This window comes from Mastigoproctus giganteus, chromosome 6, assembly GCF_048544385.1.
Source record: "Mastigoproctus giganteus isolate SK-2022 chromosome 6, ASM4854438v1, whole genome shotgun sequence".
In the NCBI taxonomy this organism is placed as follows: domain Eukaryota; kingdom Metazoa; phylum Arthropoda; class Arachnida; order Uropygi; family Thelyphonidae; genus Mastigoproctus; species Mastigoproctus giganteus.
The window spans coordinates 148,364,014-148,382,128 of NC_143580.1; positions in this window are offsets into that span (position 1 = coordinate 148,364,014).

Below are 18,115 nucleotides of genomic sequence, written 5' to 3' on the forward strand. Positions count from 1 at the left end.
GCTGTTAGAGCCAGATAGCGTTTCTTCTGGTTGACATAATCCTCGGGCGACCTCGTAAACTGCCCCTCTCTCCTGAAACCGTTTACATAGCACTGAGACGACACTACTTGACACATAGTCAACGTGCCATCTCCGCCTGCGACTGTCTGCTTCAAGTAGTCCAACAGCATGCCATCTCAAAGAATCATCTAAACAACGATGACTTACCGTCCTGAGTACTGGAGTTGTGGCTATCCCACTGAGAAAACCAAAGAAACGGAAATGAAGTGATGCGCTCGCAACCCGTTCTTTCATAGGGATAAATAATTTTCATAATGGGCGGCTTTTAACGTGGTAGATCAATTTCTATTGGATACTCGGAATTTGCATGCCAGGATGCCTATTATATCAAATATTCGCTTTCCGCGACACTGTTCAAAATAAAATATTCATGAAAAACAGATTGCTCTGCTAATTTTGTCGAGCAATTAGCAGAGCAATCTTTCATAATTATGGCGAAATGCTTGTTTACTTCCCCCGTTGTCTCTTTTAATACAACTGGACAGATCCCATCCACCCCCAGGTTTCTTTCTTATGTTTATCTTCAACAGTTTCTGCTCCGCTTTGCTCTCAATTATTGCAAAATCGTTTAGCTCAGTAGGTCTCAACGGGGGCCATATGATCCCCCCTAGCGGGCAATGCCGTATTTCTGAGGGGTCACAGGTAAAAGTCGTAAAATTTGAGGGCCTTGGAAACTGTTAAGTGGGCCACGAAAAGTTCACTTCTAAAATAAAATTATTACTGATATAAAAAAGAAATTAGTGAGACATTAAACTAAGGAACAATAATATTATTGTAATATTGTTTGTATTTTTCAAGTATACTGTATTGTGAATAAACAAAATATATGAGTAAAAATTCTATTATAAATAAAGAATGTAGTTAATAAACCCCTTTTTATTATTAATATTCCTTATATTATGATTAAATAATACATGTTATAAATAAAAATTGCAGTTGATAAGTACATATTTATTATAAATATTATTATAATTAAACAATATGAGGGGGGGCCACAGAGATGAATGAAACTCAGAAGTGGGCCATGAGCAAAAAAAGGTCGAGAACCACTGATTTAGCTCACTGCCAGAGTTTAATACACCTCTGGCTTTCCCCTCCCTGAATAACTCCTCGCGTGTAAATGTAGATTAGCATTAGCATTAGTAGTGGCATTTGATGCAAGAAAGCAAGCTTATGCAGCATCAGCCAAAAAAAAACCCACTTCCCCTTCACCCCTCTGTTCGTTCAAAATACCTGTCCAGCTGAGCCTTAAACTTATTTAGGCTATCAACCTCCACTACAAGGGATGGAAGTCTGTTCCACCAACCAACCACCCGCTGGTGGTTGGTTGGTGGAACAGACTAGATGAACAGACTAGAATAGACTAGTTGGTGGAACAGAAACAACCACCCACTAGATGCAAAATACTCATTCAGTTTGCTAGCTACATGAGAAGAACCATCAACAGTTGAACCATCGATATCAAGGGGACCAATCTGATTCATCCCCTTCCTTCTAGAATTTACATAAGTAAAGAACCTTTTGCTGTTTTTCTTTACATCGTTTGCCAAAGATATTTCGTAATCTGCTTTTCCTTGCCTAACGTCCTTTATGACTAATTACAGACCAGCTTATATCTACCATAGGCTTCTTTGTCACCTGTTAATTTATACGTATCTCGTGCATTTTTCTTCTCTGCCACATGTCTCATTAGTTCATCTGACATCCATTTCGAATTTTCTGTTGGTAGCATCATCAATTGGTCTCACTGCATAGAATTTAAAAACTGTCTCAGACCACTGTAGTCACTTTTAAGAAGGAAAAAATCCTTCCCTTTACCCCTAATGTAGTTATCTCTTTGAATAAATCCCACATCAGCACACTGTAATCACTGCCATCTAATGTTTCCTTTATCTGCAGATTCTTAATGCATGAAGAATCACTACCGATAATCAGAACAAGAGTATTACTCCTTCTAGTTGCCTCCCGAACATGCTGCTGTAGAAAAAAATCATCCAGTAAATCCACAAAAAAGCCTTGCTAGTGTGAGTGACCAGCCCGCAAGTTCCAGTCAACATCTGGAAAGTTAAAATCCATCATTATAAGACAATTTGATCCGTCTCTATACAGTTGTTCATTATACTCATCCGAGTCATTAGGCCTTTAACACACTCCTACTCTCAATTTTGCTTTGCCAGTGTTTATGTCACACCAAACTGACTCAACACTGCACTGTCCACCCATATCAACTGGCTGCACTTCTTTAGATTTTATGTGTTTCTTAACTAATAGCATATCCCTTCCTATCCTGTCTATCTTTTATTTGGGGAGTACACATTGTACTCCCCAAATTCCAATTCTGCATTCCCTATATCTGTGTGACACCACGTCTCTGATATCCTAACAATATTTGCCTTTGATGTTTTGACCAACACCTGAAATTCATCAAATTTATTTACCAAATTCCTAGCATTGGTGTACACACAAGTATATATGCACCTGCTCTTACTCTTAGCTACCCTAACACAGCCGATGTATTTATTTGTTCTGCGATGACTTCCAGCAGTCTCTGAAATCCCCCACACCATTTTTCAGGCTGCTACCCATTCCAACAGAAGCAGAGCCAGAATCACTCTCACCTCCACCAGCGGCTACTGTCAATCCATTAGTCCGTGTATCCCCCCCCCCGAAGTTAGCAGTTTTTCGACTCACCTAACATTGCCTCGATAGCATCAGCAAAATTCTACCCCATGAGCCTAGCACAATCTCTCCAGGACCGAATTGATTGATTGACAAGGCTCTCATCATATACTTCCTCCTATCGTGTAAAGTGCAAAGTATATTGATGTCATACGGCACAAGGGGTTTCCCCTATCTCCGCTTTGCTTTCATTGTAGGTGAACCAGGTCACTGGGAAGGCCAGAGATTTAAAAAATGTATGGATATTGTAAATGTGTAATGTCACGTACCATGATCGTGTCTGGGCAGAATTGCTGACATTTTCAAATTCAACCCTAACTCACTGCTTTTTTTTTTTTTTTTCAACATTGATTTGTAGTTGTTAAGTAATTCCACCCCTTCTCCTACTCTTAATATCATTAGTGCCAACATTATTAGGAAAAAGAAGAACGATGAAGGAACAGAAGCGGCATCAAGTTCAAGGGGTACGTCTGAAAATGTAATTTTTACAAACATCGTGAAAGATATTGACGTCTCAAGAGGCATTCCACAAGGAAGTGTACTGTCAGCTATCCTGTTTGCAGCAGTTTTGGAGCCTTTCCTTGCTCAGAATCCGAACTTTGTCTCTTATGCCGACGATCTGAAGTTCTACGTAAGCTCAGATCATAGTCATCAGATTCAACATATCAACGAACAAGCTTCTAGTCAGATATTAAGCTTGGAAAGTTATCTTGCCACAATTGGGCTGCATCTGAGCCCTTCCAAATCAGCGCAACTGACGATAACCAAGAAGAAAGTCAAAAATGATATCCAAATCTTTGTTAGTGGGGAACCGGTGCAAAAGGTGACCTCTCATACTGATCTTGGCCTCACCTGGGATGTTGGACTCACTTTTCAGCTTCACTTTACCAGGATGAGGCAGAAGACGTACGCTGCTCTTTGGGCAGTGCGTCAAGAACTCGTTGGTGTGCATCAGCCAGCGCTGCTTGTTCGGCACATCCTGAGGTGTATTTCGCCGATTCCTCTCTATGCTTCAGAAATTTGGTCACCTGCCCCTGCCTCATACCTTCAGAAGTATCTCAGTTTAAAGTACTGGTTGCTTAGATGGATGAACAGGGTGGTAGGCCACCCCCTAACTATCTCCAGATCTATCCTACAAGCAAATCTGGGCACCACTGCCTGGAGACATATCATCATGACAAAAAATGTCTTCACGCTCGCACGGCTTCTAACGAGGCGAATTGATGCTCCATCGGTATCCACATTAATTTCTGGCCCGAGGAGGGCAAGGGGGGAGCACCCCGACTCCTGTCTCCCTCTACGTCTTATGCTGTCAAACATTGATTCCCTGAGGAACATGTTTCCAGCCAATTCGGATCTTCAATAAATTTAGGATCCACCCTGATAGGTTCTGTGAAGACAAGCTCTACAGGACGGAAATCCTCAAGAACTGCTACCAGATTATGAAATTATAATACTCACCTGCTCCTGGATATGACAGACTTTTTTTTTTTTTTTTTTTTGTATATTACTGTATATCTTGTATATTATTGTATATTTAATCCTGTAAATGTCTCGGGTCGAGCACGCATGTACTCTTGTTTATTGTGCATGTGTTCCTCGCACCTTAGTCTGTAAATATTCACACCCTTCTGGCACAGAGCCGTCCCAGGGTGACCCAAGGTTTCTTGGGAAATAAACTGATTTAATAAATAAATAAATAAAATATTAACTCGAATCAACAAAATTTTACTTCTTTTGAGACACCTGGTAAAAAGGTCAAATTAAATTCAAGATTCTATAATAAGGAATATTTAATATTTGGTTTTATAAAATAGGTGGATTCAAATGAAAATAACAGGCCTCAGTGTATATAATCTGTAATGATATTCTTGCCAATGACAGTTTGAAACCCTCAAAACTAAAAAGACATTTGGAAAAACAGCACCCCGTACTTCTGAATAAGCCCTTAGAATATTTTCAACGAAAGAAACAAGATTTACGGTTAATCAGCACAAGTTTTCACTCGTTTTACAACTGTTAATGAGAAAGCTTTATTGTCATCGTATCTTGCTGCATATCGTGTGGCAAAAGAGAAACTGCCTCACACATTTGCTGAAAAAGTTATTCTTCCGTCCTGTATGGATGTTGTGCATACTATGTTTGATGACAAATCAGCTGAAAAATTAACAGTTGTACCTGTTAGTGACAATACAACATCAAGCAGAATTTGTTCAATTGCAGGACATTTAGAAGCAATGTTTATTACGCGACTGTAGTCGGGCATAGATTTTGCAATACAGCTGGACGAGAGCACCGATATTGCAAATTGTGCTACACTTTTAGTTTATGTCAGATATGAGTGGCAAGATGACTTTGTGGAGCACTTGCTAAGTTGTTTAAATTTGACTTCGTATACAACTGGCTCAGTATATTTGCTGCATTAGAAAAGTGTCTTGCTGGGCAGTATAAATTAAATTTAAAAAATTGCAAGGGGAGTACAAATGATGGAGCAGCAAATATGACCCTAAAACATAGTGCATAGACCCTAAAACATTATTAAAAGATTTTTAGGGGCAACTGATAGCAATGCTATTTGGAATCACTGTTTTATACATCGACAAGCTTTTGTATCGAAGTGAATTTCGATGAATCTTAAGAATATATTGAAAAGAGTAGAGTGTAGAGTGTGTTTAGTGTCAAACTGCACCGGGGATTTCCCCCATCTCCGCGTAGTATACATTGTGGGTGTGAAACAGAACACTGTCAATGCCAGAGGTTTAAAAGTGATTGGATTGTGTATATGTGTAGTGTCGTGTACCGTTGTTCCTCTGGTCATTTAGCCGCTGGGCCCCTAATAGGACCCAATATTGTCCACACTCTGCCCCGTGGAGGAAGACCAGGTACTCAGTAGTTTAGATATTATTTACTCTGGCAGGTCCTGCCACCTAGTTTCCTGAGATTTCAGTTGCTAGGACCTTAAAAAAATATAAAATTAAATAAAATTAAAAAAATAAAATTAAATAAAAAATGATTAAATAAAATAAAATAAAATAATAAAAAGGGGGGAAACGCTAGAAAGTCGTGCGAAGTTCAATTTTGCATGATTCAATTTTGATGTTTAAGGCGTACTCTCGTGTATAGATAGAGTGGGGGAGCGAGACTGAAGACTGGGGAGAAAAGACAGAAGAATGGGGACGATAGAGAAGACGACCCCAGTGGTCAGTGGGGCCTGCCCAGGCCCCACCAAAGAAAAGGAGGGGTGGCAGGGAGGGGAGGAGGGTATAAAGTAAATCGAGACAGGGAGCTCGATTTAGATCGCCAATAAGGCGCTTTGCAGCAGAGCTGCACTGTCAAGTCCAGTGGTATCTGTTTAGCCTCCACAGAGGTCTGATCAGGTAGTTTTCGTTCATGATATTCAGGTCCCGTCCATGCTGTCTTGAGTGTAGTCTTTGCAAGTGGTAGTCAAGTCCAGTGTTTGTCACGTTTTCATCACTCTTGTCCGGGAAGTGGAGTTTACTAGCCGGATCTGTTGGTCATTCGGTAGTCGTGTTTCAGTTAGTCACATTTCATGATGACTTGTAGGGGAAGTGGAGATTTCTCCAGGCTTCGTTTTGTTCTGTGGTCAGTCGCCTCCGAATTTGAATCACATCCGGGGATGTGATTCAAATTCAAATTGCAAACCAGATTAAGGTATGTCTTAATCTGGTTTGCTCTGATTTTCGTGAGGGCATCATCCTATCCTATTGTGTTCAGGTGCCTCTGTCCAGGCAACAAGTCATTGCTGCTTGGGTTTGTTGCACTGTAGTTTTCATGATAGCGGGTTTGGTGATTGCGGCAGTGTCGGCCTTCTTGTGAAGAGACTTTGGGCATATTTGGAGAATGCTGTGTAGGTGATGTCACTCTCTAGGATGTGGTGCTCTCTGTCTTTAGGGATAAGCTGTAGTTCAGTGATGAATAGACCCCGGATGTCCTCATAGAAAAGAGTAGTTAACATTGTGAATTTCATCAAAGGAAACTCACTAAATAGTAGAATATTTAAAATATTCTGTTCAGAGATTGGAGTCGAACATAGCCACTTACTGTATCACACAGAAATTCGTTGGTTGTCACGAGGTAGGGTACTTAGCAGGGTGTATGAACTCAAAAATGAGATTCATATCTTTTTAGTGGAAAGAAACAATCACTTGGCACAACTTCAAGGAAAGAATGGTAATATATTCCAAAATATTGAATATATTGAAAGGTTCCAGAAGATGTTAAGGTTATGGCAAACAAGACTTCAAAGTCATCGACCTACATATTTCCAACATTGTTACAACACACTGAGGAGAACACTGTCAACGAAGATATTTTAAGCAGATTAAAACTAGAGATATTGTCACATCTCACTTCTCTATCTCAGAGTTTTAATAATTATTTTCCGGGGGAGAAATGTGAAACAGTAAAGTAAAGCCTTTGGATAAAAAAAAAATCCATTTACTTTTCAAAGTGCTGAGTCAATAATCGAGTTGAACTTGATACCTGAAGAAGAGACTGAATTGCTGCATCTTAGTAGTTCATTTAAACTGAAGAATGACCTTAAGAAATTAAGTTTGTCATCATTTTGGATTAACGTTAAAGGAGAATTTCCACTATTAAGTAAAAATACTATTTTGCTACTATTACCTTAAAACTACTTATTTGTGTGAACTAGGATTTTCAACAATAACTCAATAAAAAACAAAAGATAGAAACAGGCTCAACACTGCACCAGATATGTGTGTAGCATTGTCTTCTTGTATTCCCAAGTGGAATCAACTACTTATGAACAATCAAGCACGTCCATCTCATTAAATAAAAACCTATATTCAAATGTATATTGTCTACTGTGCAGTGCATTTTTGTTATTTTACAATTTCTTGTTAAAATTTTTCATTTTGTTTTTATTTTTACTTTTTCCTAATGTTAATAAATTGATATTTATTCATAAAATGGATATATGCAATTAAATACTGTATGTACCATCCATAACAAATATGTAGCATTGGTCAATAACGAATAAATGAACAAAAAAATTCACACAAAGTTTATGTCTTTAATTTATCACACATGTACTGGGTCACAATAAAAAATGCAGTTCCTACAGTGGGTCGCAGTCAAAACAGTTTGGAAAATGCTGCTTTAGAGCATGAAGGGTGATCTTTTGTTGTTGGGTTTTTGACACATCAACAGCTTAGGCCATATTGCTCCGTATATATTATGTCTGTAAACTGCATGTGTTCTATGGTCGATTTGTCTCTTTTCTAGACAAAAAAACGATGCTACCCTCGCATGAAACAAACTAAGTCAGCCACGTTGTTAAAAAGGCCCATAAAAATTGTTCTCCTTATCGATGGGATTCGACCTCGGGACTTATCCACCCGGTGTGGGGAGGACAATGATTCTCCCAACTGTGCTACCTCGAGGTAGCACAGTCGGTAGAATCATTGGTAGAATAGAAAAATTTTAGAAGGCTAGTCAAAAAATGCTGAGAACAGGCTATATAAAATGTATTAATAAATAGTAGCCATAGGTTATTTTGAAAACTTAATGTCTTATAAAGTAACATGAAAAAATGTGTGTCAATATCTTATGCAGTTTATTTTAAATGTAATTTTTAATTTTGGTATGCAGAAGAAGAATCCAGCAAATCTCGTAACATTCAGTAATCTAATTTTTGACGAAAGAGGGCAGAAATACTAAATAAATCCATGAGAGAAAGCATCACCCAGTTATGATGCTTTCTCTGAATACACCTTGGACCATCCTCAACTGAGGATGGTCCAAGGTGTATTCAGCTATCTGAAACAATTGATATCGTTTAAGAAAAATTTTTAGAAAGCAGGAGAATTAAAGTACCTGAACTTGAAAAGTATATACATTTCCTAAGGAAGGATTTTAACAATAATAATACATAAAACTTTTGGGAGTATACAAAAGTGCAATTTTTGTATGACAAACATCAGAGGGTGGAGTCATCAAAAGAGAATTTAAAATTAATCTTTGCTAATCCAGACAGATTTTTATTTGAAAGTGATGAAAGTGGCTACATTTTTATGATAATGAACCCAAATTATAAAGTATGCAATGGAAGCATAAGGAATGTCCAACTCCCCACAAGTTTCGAACCCAACCATCAGCTGAAAGCAGAAACAAAAGGATTGTTGTAAATTTATTACCTTGCTTCTCCATGACAGTTCAACCGTGCACCAAGCCTGGGTTTTACAGGATAAAATTCATGAATGTGGATTCGACCAATTAAACTCCCCCCCGGCAGCCAGATCGGCTCCAAAGTGGCTATTATTTGTTCAGAAACCTCCAGTGGCTATTATTTGTTCAGAAACCTCAAGTCTCACCTTCTGAAACTCATTTCAAAGCAGCTCAGAAAGCCTGCTTTGATGCCCAACTTTAAGAATTTTTTTGAAGGATTAAACTCATTGCAAATTGAAATACAATAAGTGTGTCGAAATTTGGGGTGAATACATTCAAAAAATAAAATTTCGTACCTATGTCTTTTATACTTCGTTCTCAGAACTTTTTTTTTTTAACTACCTCCCCCCATGCTCTCTCTCTCTTTGGAAATTCGGACATCTTCTGCCTTTGTTGAGTGAGTCATATATCACAAAGAACAATACGAATAATTAATAATTCAAATATCAAAGGAGCGCTGAATGTTTTTAACGAATGAAAAGATAATAATATATTTAGTTTTATAATTGATATTTCATTGTTATATATTGTGTTTAAGGTATTTATAATGTAAAATTTATTAATTTCTGAATAAATTACTTTTTATGATACTATGCCGAAGAGGAACTGTGTCTTTTATACTCATTCAAGTTTCTTTTCATATGAATTATTCTAAATGTATTGACATTGTTTCCAAATATTACTCACTTTGCTCAGGTAGGTAGCTGCTTATGAATAAGAAAATACTTTCTTATACACAATTATTCTAAGCCTCTCTTCTGCAGGTGTCGGTACAGTGTAACAGTGATTTCCTAACCTTTCCACAGTTTTAATCAATTCTGAATGAAAGATTTACAGGCAGCTGCTGATAACTACCTTAAACATATAGGAAAGAAATCTGTAACGATTTGCTCTCAAATTTCCTTGTCTAAAACAAGCAGTGCTAAAAGTGACGCCTCGATAACCTTGGGTCACGAATAACAAGTTGAGACATTGTGTTTGAACTGCAGCGTGTTGGAGTAGGTCACGTAGAGAATTTTCGTGTTTGCTGTTTCAAATTCCCGTGACTGTTCAGCAGGTGTGTTAGTTAAAGATGGTGACCTTTCAGCAGGTTTTGTCCCTCCGATACGAAATCATTTTGATGTGGTGCCTTATGGTATCATGATGCATGGACGCAGCTTTCCTATGAGAACTAAATAAATTTCCATCACCGCTCTATAACCATCTGCGCCTTTATCCAGAATGAACTGCCATGAACAGAGCAATAGCACACAAATAGAAACAAAATGCTAAAACAAAAATATTTTTCAAATAACTGAAACAAGTCAAAGCTGACGTGAGGGAAAAAAAAAAAAAATTCAATTAAATTTCCTGTTATTAGTCATATTTATAATACCACTGATTTATGGATCCATAATTAATATAATTGTAAACTTTATAAAAACCAGAACTGAAAAATTGATAAATTTTCAGTTTGTACCTCAACTTCTAATTAGGGTTACAAAGTTTGTAATATAATGAATAAAAGGGGAGCCGTTTCAAATGCAGGTTATTGCAGTATAGGCTCACGTTTGGTGAGTATGGGCTTGGCACACCCAGTGTTCTGAGCTGGATATCATTATTCTTTTCTTTTTTGGATTCCCTTCTACTTCTGACTCTGACTCTCTCTCTCTCTCTCTCTTGACTTGGCGCATTATAGCCTTAGACGCTAATACGCCATACAATCCGAAAACAACACACACACACAGAGTAACTCAGAAATTTGTTTTTGGCTGGTGCAGCAAAAGTCTCAGGCTTCCATGCATTATATGGCTAATAAAAATAATATTTGAAACAGCTTAAAAAGAAACAGTATGAATAGTTTTAGACTTTTTAAAAATGCAAATATCAAAGGATCTGGAGAGACCACAGCATCCCCTGACGGGATGACCGTAAAAGTTAAAGCGGAGAGTACAGCCGCTCCTCGACTTACGACGGAGTTCCATTACCGCGACCACGTCGTAAGTCGGACGTAAGCCCGTTTTTTTTATGTTTTTCACGTGATTTATGGCCCGCTAGTACAAACGTAACAAAATATAAGTTATAAAATGAAATACTACAGTAAAAGTAATGTGCATTTACCTTTGATACAGATGAGTACATAGAAGTTATAAAATAAAAATATAAAATGGAATACAGTACAAGTAATGTGCATTTACATTTAATGTGGTCAGCTAAATGCACATGAGGCATTTATTTATTAATTAAACTATTTAACTTTCTAGTTTTATCAGTTTTCTATTTTATTAGTTTGATTTTCTAACCTTTCCAGTTTTAATTACTCACTTGAGTTTTATTTTTTACAAATCTCTAAAATCCATTTCTTTACAGTACACCCATTGTCTAGGAGTGTTGGTGTTGTCATCATTTGATCAGATATTTCATGTTATATGCATTAAATAAGTTGCCAGAAATGTCTTTAATAAGAATTAATACACGTAGAAGCCGTATTTTGTCTTCAAAGCGGAGAGATATTTCTTTTTTTTTTTTTTTTTTTTATGCATTATTTATGAACATCGATAGATGGATTTTCGAATGCGGATACACAGAATTAACTGTTAGAAAATTATCTAATTCGAAATTGGTGAGTTTTTCGCAATTTCAGTGCCGAGTTCCTTTAATATTACAGCACAGGTAGCTGAGGTAATCGTACGGCAGCGTCACAGCCGTGTAAAATATCTAAAATTTTTTCTGGAAAGTCCGGATTGTAAATCCGTTGTAAGTTTGGACTGCCGTAAGTCGCATACGTTGTAAGTCGAAGAGAGACTGTCTTCTGTTTAAAATACTGTAATAACCTGCGCTTAAACAGGTCCCCCTTTTATTAATTATATTTCGATATTGATCTCACGCAGCTTTTCTATAGGGGTTTAACATCCACACAACTTAACTTAGGTTGAAAACTTAATGTAATTAAGGACTCCAAGAGCGAAATTCTAACAGAGGAGAATACAAAGGAAGGTTGAAAGAATACTGTGAGCAGCGCTTCATAACATCTGCTGACACTAACAATCTGCCACCCCGTTTTCAAGAGTGTGATCATAAACCAGTTCCACTGAAGAAAGGAGTCGAAAAAGCCATCAGAGAACTGACGTTGCCACACGTCAGTTCTCTGATGGCTTTTTGATGACTTGCCACAGTCACGTACGATTGATGAAATCTCCCAGCAGAATTGATTAAAGCTAAAGGTGTAAAGGGCGCCGAGTTTTTTCATAAAATGATTGTAAAGATTTGGAAAATGGGACAGTGGCCATCAGATTGGAAGAAATCAATTTTCATTCACTTACCAAAAAAAGGAAATCTAAAAATTTGCTAAAATTACATGACTATTAGCCTAATTTCTCATGCTAGCAAAGTTATTCTTAAAATCATACTATGCAGAATTTCAAGAAAGCTCGAAGAAGAAATGCCAGAAGAGCAAGCAGGCTTCAGAAAAGGCAGAGGAACCAGAGATCAAATCTTAAGTCTACGACTGATTATTAAAAAATGAAAAGAATTTAATGTTCCAGTCGTTTTGTGTTTTATAGATTATTCAAAAGCATTTGATTGTGTTCAACATGAGAAACTATGGGAAACGATGAGTAATATAGGATTCCCAATCCACATAATTCATCTGATAAGCTACTATACCAGGAATAGGAAGGAACTGTAAGAACTAACATGAAAACACAGAATTTTTCAAAATTGGGAAAGGTGTCAGGCAGAGCTGCATTTTGTCACCTCACCTTTTCAATCTTTATGCCGATAATATCATGCGTGAAGCTTTGGAAGATGATACTATGCTAATTTGCAATTTCAAGGATCATCTTAAAGAAACTCTGAGAAGAGTATGTGAAGCAAGTAAGAAAAAAGGACTGTTTCTGAATATGAGTAAAACTAAAATTATAGTGATTGGTGATAATCTCCGTTCCAGTAAAGTAGAGGTTATTGGGAAAGATATCGAAGAAGTTGATGAATTTGATTACTTAGGAAGAAGAATAAATAAAAATGGTGACTACTCAAATGATGTAAAGAGAATAAAGGCAATTGCTAAAACGTTGGTCACTGAAGAAAATTATGGAGAGATCAAGATCTTCCCCCAAAGACGAAACTGAGAATCATTGATTCGTTAATTTTTCCAGTTACCACTTATGGATGGAATCTGAAAAGAAGTGACAGGAAGAAAATTGAGGCTTTTGAAATGTGATATTACAGGAGAATACCGCGTATTTCTTATCTTGATCAAAGAACAAATAAGTACGGATTGAATAAAATTGGCAGGCCTAAAATTCTTCTTCATAGCATCAACAGAAGAAAACCCAAATTTTTTGGACACATAGCAAAGAGGGAAAACTTTTTGTTGAAGAATATAATGGAAGGAAAAATCGAGGAGAAGAGGAACAGGAAGACCTGCATCTCGGTGGAAGGATGGGATCGGTGAACTTCTGGCCATGACAGTGCGTTGCCACTCGTAGAGCACAAGATCGATGCAGTTGGAGGAATTTGTTGGTAGCCAAAACAGCTCCTCAGGGAGATACGTGACTGGAAGAAGAAGAACCTACGTTACTTTTCCAATTTGAAGTTTTCTTCCGCTCTACTGCTTGGTTGCTCGTTTAGGTTCGATAATCCGTTTTGCAGTGTTGCTGAGCAAAGTTATTAATAGGGCTGCCTGCTGTATGATGATAGAACCAGTAAGTTCCGAAACAGGTCACCGCAGTGCCTCGAATTTTTATTGGATAACGGAATAGCCTAATGAGTGATGTTATCCGACTAAAAGTGATATTAATTACTTTGGATTGACTACGGTGGACAGCTGTAATCGTGTCTAAAAAAGCACATGCTGGAGCGTGGTCACCGTCACTGGAGACCACAGCTTCCCCTGACAGTTGAATGAAAATTTTAACGGAGAAAGTATTTAAACTACATTTCAAATGTTGCAAATTTTGCTTTTTTATTACGAAACATTAAATTGTTGTTTAAACGTCTTTTATAGCAATAGAGTGTCTTGGCCACTTGTCACTCGTTTGGAGTGGGTCGAGTTCGAATCCGTCGGAAACTGGAGGAACTTTAGAGGGTCTTTAGTCTATTATTGGCTAACTACCACCCCGGTAGTTAGCCAATAATAGAACCCAAAATGTAGTTGGGGTCTGCTCCTCAAAACTCCCATGATTTATAACGAAATGCAAATCTGCCTGTAATATACATCTCTACAGTCATAATACATGATAAAACCGTAAGAACTGACAAGCCGTCGTCTGAGCAGTCGACACAAAAAAAGTTATCAAGAAAAAGAATAGAGTTGTTTAGAATTAACTTTGAGGCATATAAGACCATGAGGTGTCAGTATATGACCTCTGTAAATTTCGTTTATTCGGAGGTCGGTTTGTCTATTTTGCTGGGTTAAAAATCGAGTTTACTTGAAGGAACCATGCAACTTTGGCGCAATACTAACTGTTACGGGATACAGTATGTATACAGGGTGATTCAGGAGGAGTACTAAATATTTTGGGAGGTTATAGTATCGATTATTCTGAGTGAAAAAGTTCATATAAACATGCATCCAAATCTCAATGGTTACAGAGATACAGCTGTTTGAATTTGGCGCGACAGCTCCCTGAATCAGATGTGACCAAGAAGCAGTTATAACCTGACGCTGTTTGGTGTTATAAATGTTGATAAGAATGGTGCACATCTTCATACATGCTCAATATGCCGATATGGTGTTTGTCTACGGTTTTTGTGGCGGAAATGCTACTGCTGCTTGTAGAGAATACCGTCGATGGTTTCCTAACAGCAGAATACCGGATTCAAGAGCATTTACTAGTGTTTACACCAAGCTGCATGAGACTGGTACAGTTCCCAGCTCTCATATTTATTCTGAACGTGCAAATGATCAAAATGTGGATGAAATAGAACACATTCTTCAGTCGGTAGAATGTAGTCCTACTATTAGCACACGAAAAATTTCTATGCTTATCGATATTCCACAGACAAGAGTATGGCGAACATTACGTGAGCACGGTTTGTATCCATTTCACATACAGCGGGTGAAACACCTTCAACCAGAAGACGATGCCCAGAGACTGGAATTTTTTCGGTGAATAAATGCTAATCGCCGATTACCGTAATTCCATTAATACTGTTCAGCGATGAAGCTACTTTCACCCGTGACGGTTTCAACAACACCCGCAACTCTCATAGATGGTCAGACGAAAATCCACATGCCACTGTAGAAACAAATTTTCAGCATCGTTTCTCTGTGGTGCGGTATCATCGACAATCAGTTGATTGGGCCTGTTGTGTTACAAAATCGTCTTACAGGACCCGTTTACCTGGAATATCTGCAAAACGAACTTCCACTACTATTTGAGGATGTTCTCTTGGCTACAAGGATTGGTATGTATTTTCAGCATGACGGAGCTCCTGTCAATTATACTCGTCTGGGTGATACAATATTTAAACCGAACTTTCCCTGAACGATGGATCGACCGCAGTGGTCCCATTCATTGGCCACCAAGGTCTCCACACCTAATTCCGTTAGATTTTTGCTTGTGGGGATGGATTTGGCTTGTGGGAAAAGCGCAGTATACAAAGAAAAGGTGAATACAAGAGACGAATTGCTCGCTCGCATTTTGGATACTGCTGCCCTCATAAAGGAACGCTAAGACGACCTCAGAAGCACTTCCTAATTCATTTCACAAATATACGTGGTCTCAATTCTAATCTCAACGATGTCCATTTCCACTTGCAGTCTGCCAAACCCCATGTACCTTTTCTGACAGAATCTCAGTTATCGGTTGATTCAACTACTGCTCATCTCAGATGCATGATTCCTTTCACCTCAAAGGTGGTACTTGTGCATATGTCCGTTCTGATATTCCCTGTCAGAGACTTGGCAATTTGGAATCTCCTCTCTTTGATCTTCTCTGGCTTAAAATCTCTCTACCTCATTGTGTCAAATTCATCTGTTGTCTCTACCGTTCTCCCAACTCCACTAATCACTTGGAGCTCTTTGACTTCCTCTCTTTGCAACTTGACTTTCTCCAGTCCAACTTTCCTAACAGTGAGGTAATTTTCCTTGGTGATTTTAATGTTCACAACTCAAGCTGGCTTTCGTTTTCTAGTCACAACGACCCAGCAAGTCGAGATGCTGAGGCTTTTGCAATTACTAACGACCTAGCACAGATTGTTCATTTACCTACAAGAATACCGGACAATCCTAACAGCCAATACGCTTGATCTTTTTCTCACAAACAACCCTTCTATGTACACGGTCGAAGTGAGAGGTCCTTTAGGCACTTCAGATCACAACTTGGTGATTGTCTCTTCTCCAATGGAGTCCCTATCTCATGGCTATTCTCAACCTCGTGTCGTTTGGCATTACAAGAATGCAAAATGGGATGACCTGCGAGACTTCTTTTCTTCTTTTCCTTGGTCGGATTACTGTTTCAAAACTTCTGATGTCAACGTTTGCTCAGATCGTGTCAATGAAATTATTCTTGCAGGAATGGAATCCTCTATCCCACACTTCACTTTAAAATCTCGTCCTTTATCTAAACCTTGGTTTTCCAATAAATGTGCTAAGGCTGTTCAAGAGAAGAATGTTGCATATCGTAATTGGCTTGTTTCTAATTCTTCAGTTTCATTTTCTGCCTACACCAAAGATCGCAACAATTGTAAAGCAGTTATTAATCAGTCCAAACTAGAGTTTGAACAGGCTAAAAGTAGAAAAGTTGCTTCTTGCTCTAATAGTAGCCGAGCATTCTGGTCTCTTGCCAAAGCTATTGGCCGCAACTTTTGCCCATCTCTGCTCCCACCTCTGTCCAAACCAGATGGTTCTGTTGTCACTTCAGCCAAGGATAAAGCTGACCTGCTAGCATCCCATTTTTCTTCCAGCTCATGTATTAAAGATCTTGGTAAAACACCTCCCACCATTCCCAACACGCTCCATTCAATGCCTCCTGTGTCTTCTGTCAAAAGGATATCAGAAGTATTTTGATGAATCTTGATGTTAAGAAAGCTCCAGGTCCTGATGGTATTTCTCCACTTGTTCTCAAAACCTGTGCTCCTGAACTTACTCCTATTATATGCCGCTTTTCAATTTTATTTTTCACTTTCTTATTCCGAAGGTGTTTTTCCTTCTGCTTGGAAATTTGCTCATATCCAGCCAGTTCCTAAAAAGGGTGACAAATCCCTCCCACCCAATTATCGTCCCATTGCAATTACTTCTACTCTTTCTAAAGTAATGGAGAAATCAATTAATGGATTCCGTCAGTGTCGATCCACTGCTGATATTCTGGCTTATGTTACCCATTTATGGACTAATTCAATGGAAAGGTTCGGTGAAACACAAGTAGTTGCTCTTGACATCTCAAAGGCTTTTGATCGTGTTTGGCATAAAGGTCTTCTAAACAAGCTTCCATCTTATGGTTTGACAACTGTTTTTAGTAATTGGTTATCCAGTTTTCTCTCTGATCGCTCACTGAGGGTGATGGTAGATGGCTCTCTGTTTTCTAACTTCTCCACTAATGTTGGTGTCCCCCAAGGTTCAGTTACTTCTCCCATTCTTTTCCTCTTGTATATTAATGACCTTCTTCTATTGACTGGAAATCCTATCTATAGTTTTGCCAATGGTAGCACATTGCATTCCACTTTCCTTGAGAAACCTTGCCCTGCTCAATCAGCTTCAACTTCTCGAAAATCTGCTACCAATTCCTTAAATGCCGATCTCCAGTAATTCTTCAGTGAGGCAAAGACAACGTAGTTGATTTCAACCCTTCTAAAACTCAGTCTTGTCTTATATCTGGCAAAAAGGATTCTTCTGCTCCTATGCTTATCTTTAGTGATTCTCCGATTTCCAGGTAAAATGATATATCTCTTTTGGGGATTACCTTGACTTCTAATCTCTCATGGCACAAGCACATTACAAATATTGCTTCCTCTGCATCTAAAAAACTTGGTTTTCTCTTTCGCTCTGGCCGTTACTTTTCTTCCAAACAGCTGCTCACTCTGTATAAATCGCAAATCCGCCCTGCCATGGAATATTGTTCACACATCTGGGGTGGTGCCCCCAAAACCTCTCTCAGGCTTCTTGATTCCATTCAGAAGAGGGCAGTTAGGTTAATTAATGATTCATCTCTAACAGAGTCTCTCCACTCGCTTTCTCATAGAC